This window comes from Pelophylax lessonae (assembly GCF_965119305.1).
Source record: "Pelophylax lessonae genome assembly, chromosome: 1".
Classification (NCBI taxonomy): domain Eukaryota; kingdom Metazoa; phylum Chordata; class Amphibia; order Anura; family Ranidae; genus Pelophylax; species Pelophylax lessonae.
Window position 1 is genome coordinate 255,981,414 of NC_138768.1, and position 9,665 is coordinate 255,991,078.

The window sequence follows — 9,665 nt, forward strand, 5'->3', positions numbered from 1 at the left end:
TTTTTCAGAATTGTCGCTCTTTTTTTGTTTATAGCGCAAAAAATAAAAATCACACAGGTGATCAAATACCACCAAAAGAAAGCTCTATTTGTGGGGAAAAAAGGACCAGTACAATCTGTCTCAGAATTATCTGTAAGATAAACTATTTTTTGGGGTTACAGCATCGCACGGCCGTGCAATTGTCCGTTAAAGTAACGCAGTGCCGAATCACAAAAAATGGCCTGGTCATTAAGGGGGTAAAACCTTCTGGTCCAGAAGTGATTAAATATACAGTATGTCACAGATGACTAGAAGCTCCTCTTAGCATCCTTCCCTGTGCCTGGCACAGCTATAGATAAGCATCAGGTGACAGCTGTATTCCGCTGTGGCAAACAATTACTTAGCGGCTTCAATTTTATAAAATAACTAGACAAACATGATTAAAATAAATAGTTTGAACAGATAAAGGATATTAAGTGGTATGTGTTTAGTACTGTACTGTATATGTGTACATGTTTTATTATATACAGTGGGTACGGAAAGTATTCAGACCCCCTTAAATTTTTCACTCTTTGTTATATTGCAGCCATTTGCTAAAATCATTTAAGTTCATTCTTCTTCCTCATGAATGTACACATAGCACCCCATACTGACAGAAAAACACAGAATTGTTGACATTGTTGCAGATTTATTAAAAAAGAAAAACTGAAATATCACATGGTCCTAAGTATTCAGACCCTTTGCTGTGACACTCATATATTTAACTCAGGTGCTTTCCATTTCTTCTGATCATCCTTGAGATGGTTCTACACCTTCATTTGAGTCCAGCTGTGTTTGATTATACTGATTGGACTTGATTAGGAAAGCCACATACCTGTCTATATAAGACCTTCCAGATCACAATGCATGTCAGAGCAAATGAGAATCATGAGGTCAAAGGAACTGCCTGAAGAGCTCAGAGACAGAATTGTGGCAAGGCACAGATCTGGCCAAGGTTACAAAAAGATTTCTGCTGCACTTAGGGTTCCTAAGAGCACAGTAGCCTCCATTTGGGACGACCAGAACCCTTCCTAGAGCTGGCCGTCCAGCCAAACTGAGCTATCGGGGGAGAAGAGCCTTGGTGAGAGAGGTAAAGAAGAACCCAAAGATCACTGTGGCTGAGCTCCAGAGATGCAGTCAGGAGATGGGAGAAAGTTGTAGAAATTCAACCATCACTGCAGCCCTCCACCAGTCGGGGCTTTATGGCAGAGTGGCCCGACGGAAGCCTCTCCTCAGTATAAGACACATGAAAGCCCGCATGGAGTTTGCTAAAAAAACACCTGAAGGACTCCAAGATGGTGAGAAATAAGATTCTCTGGTCTGATGAGACCAAAATAGAACTTTTTGGCCTTAATTCTAAGCGGTATGTGTGGAGAAAACCAGGCACTGCTCATCACCTGTCCAATATAGTCCCAACAGTGAAGCATGGTGGTGGCAGCATCATGCTGTGGGGGTGTTTTTCAGCTGCAGGGACAGGACGACTGGTTGCAATCGACAAAAACCTTCTCCAGAGTGCTCTGGACCTCAGACTGGGCCGAAGGTTTACCTTCCAACAAGACAATGACCCTAAGCACACAGCTAAAATAACGAAGGAGTGGCTTCACAACAACTCCGTGACTGTTCTTGAATGGCCCAGCCAGAGCCCTGACTTAAACCCAATTGAGCATCTCTGGAGAGACCTAAAAATGGCTGTCCACCAACGTTTACCATCCAACCTGTGAGAACTGGAGAGGGTCTGCAAGGAGGAATGGCAGAGGATCCCCAAATCCAGGTGTGAAAGACTTGTTGCATCTTTCCCAAAAAGACTCCTGGCTGTATTAGATCAAAAGGGGGCTTCTACTAAATACTGAGCAAAGGGTCTGAATACTTAGGACCATGTGATATTTCAGTTTTTCTTTTTTAATAAATCTGCAACAATGTCAACAATTCTGTGTTTTTCTGTGAGTATGGGGTGCTATGTGTACATTCATGAGGAAGAAGAATGAACTTAAATGATTTTAGCAAATGGCTGCAATATAACAAAGAGTGAAAAATGTAAGGGGGTCTGAATACTTTACGTACCCACTGTATATTTAATAAGTGCAAAAAATACCTGTTGATCTTGCCATAAATATAGTCAGCTGATCACTTCCTTGCTCTCTGCCTATGCTCTATATCAGTGTTTCTCAAGTTTTTTTCAGTCAAGGCACCCTTTAAAATTTTGGACAGCCTTGAGGCACCCTCCAAAATTATGGACAGCCTTGAGGCACCCTCCAAAATTATGGACAGCCTTGAGGCACCCTCCAAAATATGGACAGCCTTGAGGCACCCTCCAAAATTATGGACAGCCTTGAGGCACCCTCCAAAATTATGGACAGCCTTGAGGCACCCTCCAAAATTATGGACAACCTCGAGGCACCCTCCAAAATTATGGACAGCCATGAGGCACCCTCCAAAATTATGGACAGCCTTGAGGCACCCTCCAAAATTATGGACAGCCTTGAGGCACCCTCCAAAATTATGGACGGCCTTGAGGCACCCTCCAAAATTATGGACAGCCTTGAGGCACCCTCCAAAATTATGGACAGCCATGAGGCACCCTCCAAAATTATGGACAGCCTTGAGGTACCACATTCTAAAAAGCTATTTTAATAATTTTATATAATGCATCAACATCCACACGCGTAGGACGCCCAACGTTAAAGGCGATTTCTTCATTCAAATCAAATACACTTCTGCACACTGGTACTGACTAGTATTCCAATTTTTCTCTTCTCCTTCAGTTTTTCTCCATCACTCATCTAATGTGACCCCAGGCACTAACAGAGAGGAACAGGGAAGAATCAAACTAGGATGCTATGCAGGCAACCAACATCCATCTTATCAACTGCTTATGTCATTGGTTGTTAGCATGCTAGCGGCTAGAAGGTTGTAATGGCGCATAATGAAAATGTGTAGTTTTGTGTAACTAAAAGTCAGGCTTGATCAATCTGCTGGCTTGCATATGATTTTTGTGCAATTTTTAGGCATTTTGCCAAGGCACCCCTGAAGAAACCTCAAGGCGCCCCAGTGTGCCTGGGCACCCTGGTGGAAAAAGGCTGCTCTATGTCATACTATGACAGGAAAGGTGTTAGAGTGCCCATAGACGATTCGATTTTCCGCTGGTTCAGCAGGGACTGGCTGAGATTCAAACCATATATGGGCAGGCTGATGGTACCCAAGTTGATAGATTGATTAACTCTGGTACAACTAAGCTGTTGTATTTTTTATGCAATTATTGCCAGTGGCTATAGTCACTAGCAATAATCACTGTGTGTTCTCCTGGCCGGTACGGCTCCCCCTGCAACTATGGGATTAAGGAAAGAAAATCGCAAAATCTATGGTCCGGATTTACCAGGTAAAAGAAAGGGAGGGGGGTGAAAAAGGAAAACTAATGCAGTCACAACATTTAAAGTGGTTGTATATTGCTGGATGTTTTTTTTTTTTTTCTTTATGCATCGCATACTAGCACATTATATGAAACTTACCTTGAAACAAAGCTGTTCCAGCGTCGCGCTGTCAGCGCTGCAGCCGCTTCCATCTTCACACAGTCTTGCTTCTGGGTTCGCTGGCTCTGGGCATGTGACTGGCTGGAGATACAATGAGGTCACTCCTGCGCATGCACATGAGAGCCCCCTGTTTACGGCACAAGGCTCAGAAGAAAAGGCACAGGCGGTCGTTCCTTCAGAGCTCATGCACCAGTCAGGTCACTGGCTGCATGTAAAGTAAATTTCTCCTAAACGGTCCAAGCAAAGGCCCCTTTCACACGGTCGATCCGATCCAATCTGCCTGTCAGTTTTTCAGGCGGACCTGATCGGATGCTCCATGCATCCCTATGGGGAGACATCTCCGCTGACACCCGCTGCTATCCGATCTGATCCTGTCTGTGAAATCTTGATGGATGGAAACCCTATTTTCCATCCGTCTGGCGGATCGGATGGGATTGGATAAGAGCGGACAGGCAGTCCGTTCTCATCTGATCTCCCCATAGAGGACAGCGGGGATCTGACAGCTCCGTCTCAGCACACAGAGCGGAGATGAAGCTGTCATCCGCCTGCTCAGCGGGATCGGCTGATCGATCCCGCGCTGAGCAGAACAGACTCCGTCGGGCGGTGCGCCCGTGTAAAAGGGGCCTTAGGAGATATTTACACTACCTATAGGTAAGCCTTATTATAGGCTTACCTATAGGTAAAAGTCAGTAGAGGAAGTTTACTTCTTCTTTAAGTACTGGTAACCTGCAATATATTTAATTTTTGGTTTTGGGTTTAGATGGAGTAAAAACATTGAGACTCTATTTCAGCAAGATGCAGTAAAACACGTGTTTTGCCGCAGATTACTGCAATGCATGGTAACATCTCAAATCAAGTGTGGTGCATTGCAGTGTCATTTATTTTGAACACATGTATATTTTAGCACACCACCAGATATGAAAAATCTCTGCATTGTGGGGTGCAATAGCAAAAAAAAAGCTTCAGGTCCATTAAAACCTGCATTGTGGCGCTGCCTCAACACATGTTAACATGTAAAATAACATGCATTAAATGTGTTTGTAGCTGTGCACCAGTAAATTCTTAATCAGCCCTAATGAAAATTGTATTTTAAAATATTAAATATTTGAAGCACCTGTACAATCTGTCTCAGGACTGTAAGATAAACCATCCAGAAAATACTGCAAGATATCAGAAGATCAAGAGAAAAACAACTATTTTTGTACTGCGCATGATGTGCTATTGACATCCAAAAGACAATAGTGAGACTGCAAATTGGTGATGCATAGACCACTAACTGCAGAAAAAAAAATCAGCTCAATGCCTATTTATCTCATTGAGCCAGATTCAACAATAAAAAAGCTGTAATTGGCTATTCCCTCGGTTACTTTAGAGCAAACGGTAGCAGGGTTAAGGAGGCGGTTCATTAACTCCACCTGCATCTGCCGAAGTAATGCACACACTACCCTGTAAGAGGAATACACATGTAATTCTCTCAGCAGCATCTCTGTTCATCATTGCCAGAAACTTCTTCTGTTAAATCTGCAATGAATCAATTTGTACAGCACCTGGGAGACCTGCTCATACAGCTAAGCACTAATTACCTGTGCCTCATCTACTTTACAGAATGGGGATCTTTGAAGACAAGTGATCACTGTTTTCCTGCTGCACTACCACAAAGAATTGCTCAAACAAAAATAAGCAAGTAACTGTAAACCACAAAAAATGATGACCTGCTTATAGAAATATATTTCAACTAGCCATTTGAAAGGTAAAGTGGTTGTAAAGGCAGAAGGTTTTTTACCCTAATGCATTCTATGCATTAACCACTTCTGGACCGGAAGATTTCCCCCCTTAACCACTTAACGACCAGCCACGTAGATCTACGTCGGCTGACTTTGAGTGGTTATACCGGGATGATGCCTCTAGCTAGAGGCATCATCCCGGTACCGTTGTTTGAAGCCGGCGGTCGGCTTTCCGTCGGTAACGATCGATGCGGCTCGGGAGCCGCTCGATCGTTACCCGGGGGGGCGGGAGGGGACGTCCCCCCCCCTCCCGCCGCCTTCCGCGGCTTTGCTCGGGGCTCCCGTCCCACCGGGAGCCCCGAGCACCCAGCCGGCACGTCCGCCGGCTGGATGGAGTCCCGATGAATGCCGGAAAAGGCATCGATCGGGTCTCCGATGACGTAACCCGGAGGCGGCGTCCATGACGTCACATCCGGGTTACTGTGCCGCAAAAGGCGGCAGATTTAAAAAACGGCTGTATGCAAAAATGCCGTTTTTGGCGTTTTGCATAAAGGGAAGTGTAGTGGAGGGGTCTAGGGTCTTTTAGACCCTCGATCCCTCCATAAAGTGTACCTGTCACACATATTGCTGTCACAAGGGATGTTTACATTGCTTGTGACAGCAATAAAAGTGATCAGATTTTTTTTTTTTAAAAAACCTGTAATAAAGTTAAAAAAAAAGAAAAAATAAATAGGAAAAAAAAAAAAAAAAAAATTTAGCCGCCCCCGTCACCGTTAGCTCGCGCACAAAAAAAAACGTATACGCAAGTCGAGCCGCAAATGAAATCGCTGTTCAAACCACACATGTGAGGTATCGCTGCGATCGCCAGAGCGTGGGCAATAATTAAAAAAAAAGAGCTACACTCTAACTCAAAACTGGTAACCGTTAAATAAATTTAAAGCGTCGCAGATTGAGATCTCTATTGACCGTAGTTTGTCGCTATCCCACGGGGGGGCGCAATTTTAAACCGTAACATGTTTGGTATCTATTTACTCGGCGTGACATGTTCTTTCACAATATACAAAAAAAATGGGCTAACTTTACTGTTTAGTATTTTTTAAAATTAGTGAAATGTGATTTTTCAAATTTTTTCCAAAAAAATGGCGTTTTAAAGACCGCTGCGCAAATACCGCGTGACAAAAAATTTTGCAATGACCGACATTTTATTCTCCAGAGTCTTTGCTAAAAAAATATATATAATGTTTGGGGGTTCTAAGTAGTTTTCTAGGAAAAAATACTGGTTTTAACTTGTGAACAAAAAGTGTCCGAAATAGGGCTGGGGGTAAAGTGGTTAATGACCAGGCCATTTTTTGCGATTCAGCACTGCGTTAATTTAACTGACATTTGCTCGGTCGTGCGACGCTGTACCCAAATAAAATTGATGTCCTTTTTTTCCCACAAATAGAGCTTTTTTTGGTGGTATTTGATCACCTGTGCGTTTTTATTTTTTGAGCTATAAACAAAAAAAGAGTGACAATTCAGAAAAAAAACAAAAAAAAACAATATTTTTCACTTTCTGCTACATAACATTCCTAATGAGAAAAAAATGTAAATCAAATTCATAATTTTAGGCCAATTTTTTTTGTAATTGTTATTTTTTTTTTTTTACGAGTAATGGCGGCGATCAGTGATTTTTTGTGGGACTGCGACATTGCGGCAGACAGATCGGACCCCTAACTGATATTTTTGACACTTTTGGGGGGACCAGTGACATTACTACAGTAATCAGTGCTAAAAATATGCATTGTTACTGTACTAATGACACTGGCAGGGAAGGGGTTAACACCAGGGGCGATCAAAGGTTTAAATGTATGCCTAGAGAGTGTTTTCTAATTGTGGGGGGGATGGACTTATGGTATCAACACAGGGACCTGTGTTCCTAAATAGGAGGAACACAGGAGCCCTGTGTTGATTGCTGACAGAACAACGGTCTGCTGTGTTTACAATGGCAGACCGCCACGGGAAGCGATCGCGGGTGCCCAATGGCAATCGCGGCCACTGGCCCTTCAAATCAACTTCTCTGCTGGCGAATGGGGGCATGCACGCGCCTCCGGTAGCACTCCTGCGCCCCTACGATCGCTCAAAGTGATGTATGGGCACGGCATTTAGTGGGAAACTGCCAACCTGCCCGCATATATGTGCGGCGCCTGGTTGGCAAGTGGTTAAAATAAAAATCATTTATTGTGCATCTCTATACCAGCCCCACCCACCTATACTACTTGAGCGCCCAGGAGCAACAGCTCTCTCCTCACTAAACATGAAGGTATCAGTGGAAGCTATTGGCTCCTACTACTTTCAATTACAGCTTGTGAGGAGAGAGAGGGGGCAAGGCCAAGATATTATTTGTGTGTCTATTGACACACACAGTGCAGCTCAGGATCAAGCTTGCATTAGTGCTCCTATGGCAAGCTGTTTGGCAAGATGGAGGAGCCAGAAGGGCCATCAGGGGACCCCAGAAGAGGAGGAATGGGGCAAAACCATTTCACAGAGCAATGTGAGCACAGAGTAAGTTTATGTTATAATTGCTATTAAAAAAAAAAAAAAAAAACCTTTACAAACACTTTAACTTCCAAATAAATAATATTTTTAGGGGTAAAAAGCAACACAACAGTGCTCTTACAAAGAAATCTAAAGAACAGGGGGCACAATGCTCAGTGTTAGACAGAATTTTATTAGTACAAAGGGCTGGCCTTACCATGGGACCCACTGCGTCCATTGGACACAGCCAGAACTTTGAGAGGGGTGGCAAATTGAAGCCCAAGATTTTTTTCTAGCAGTTTTGTTTGTCATCCAGGGGTGGCCTCTCCACTGCCTTGTAAAAAGGCCGCCTTGTTGCCCTCAACAAACATACTCATAATTGCCAAGCGCGAGGGTGCTCACACCTAGTCTAACGCCGGCTGTTAAACACCTGAGCAAACAGGAAGAGCTCAGGTGTGTGTGCTGCCGGGGGCAGGGTACCTACAGGAGACAGAGAGCAATGAAAAATCCCTTCTCCACCGGCTCCGCCAGCAGCTGATGTTCGGACGCAGCTTGCAAGGCTTGCATTTCTATTGGGTGGAACTGCAGGAAGCGATGCTGCCACCCTCTCCCCCGGCACGTCTTCTGCTCTGGTGCATGCGTTAGGCTAGGCACTGAAAACTATGGGAGCACTGGGAGAAAGCAAGAGAGAGGCAGACAGTGTACAATGTGACTTGTGTCACAATTGTATACACTATATTATTTTGTCTTTATTTGCTATTTTTTTTTCCCACGAAAGTGGAGTTACTCTTTAAGGAAGGATTTACCAGTACATCCTCCAGTAACTGTGCTTCTGTGTGCACCTGTAATCATGCTGTGATTTAAAACAGCAGATCGCGCACAAAAGGTGTGGAGCCAATGAGAGCAACTCAAATCCATGAGATCGATGTGATAAATCACAGCATTGCAGAATGTAAACAAAAGCTGACTCACTTGCTGACTCTGAATCAGGAAGGACTCTTTACTCTCACACCAATGAGTGTGAGAGTAAAAAAAGGCCTTGTGACCATCAGTTCAATGTAGTAACAGTGTCAAGACTACTAAAATCCAGCCCTCTATGGTATTCAGGTGAAATCAGACACAGGTTGGAGTATATGTCAGCTCCTACCGCTCTCTGATTTGACCTGCATACCAATACCAAGTTTTACCCCAAAATGATGGCATGTTCCCAAAAAAAAAAGACCACCTTGGGGTGTCTATCTACTTTCAAAAAGGGGTCAGTTTGGGGGTTTTCTTGGCATTTTCATTTTGCTATGTTTAAAATAGACAGTAAGTGAAATTGAAGGATGAGAACGTCCCGAGGGGCGTAACACGTCAGGTCATTAGTGCAAAGTGAGGTCAGCATGCTGGGAGTGGACCGGGGCTTCATTTTGCAATGTCTAATCTGCCATTGTGAGAGTATACTGTGTTTGTTACCACATATGTGATGTGTTTTATTATCCTGTGATTGTTATTTTAGCTTTTATTTTCGAATGAATCAAGCGGTTTACACTATATAGCATTGTTATGGTAATTTACATCAGCTGGAAATTATATCTGCATGCTGACTGGTTGGCTGCAATAAAAAGCGCTTATTGATTTCCTTTTCATTAATGAGGTCTATGTTATAAGGTGAGGAGACATGTTCACTATGAGTGGCGGTGGTCACTTTTGTCCAGACAGTTTCTGCACATGTTTGTATACACTGAAGAGTTCACAGGCTATTTGCCAAACCAAGATTTCTTAAAGATTTAAATTGGACTGTGTATGGGACTTTTACTTCATGCTTCACGTGTGTGGTATTTGGGACTTTATTTAGGACTTATCTTTATTTGCATTATTGTATTTAATTTTTTTTTTT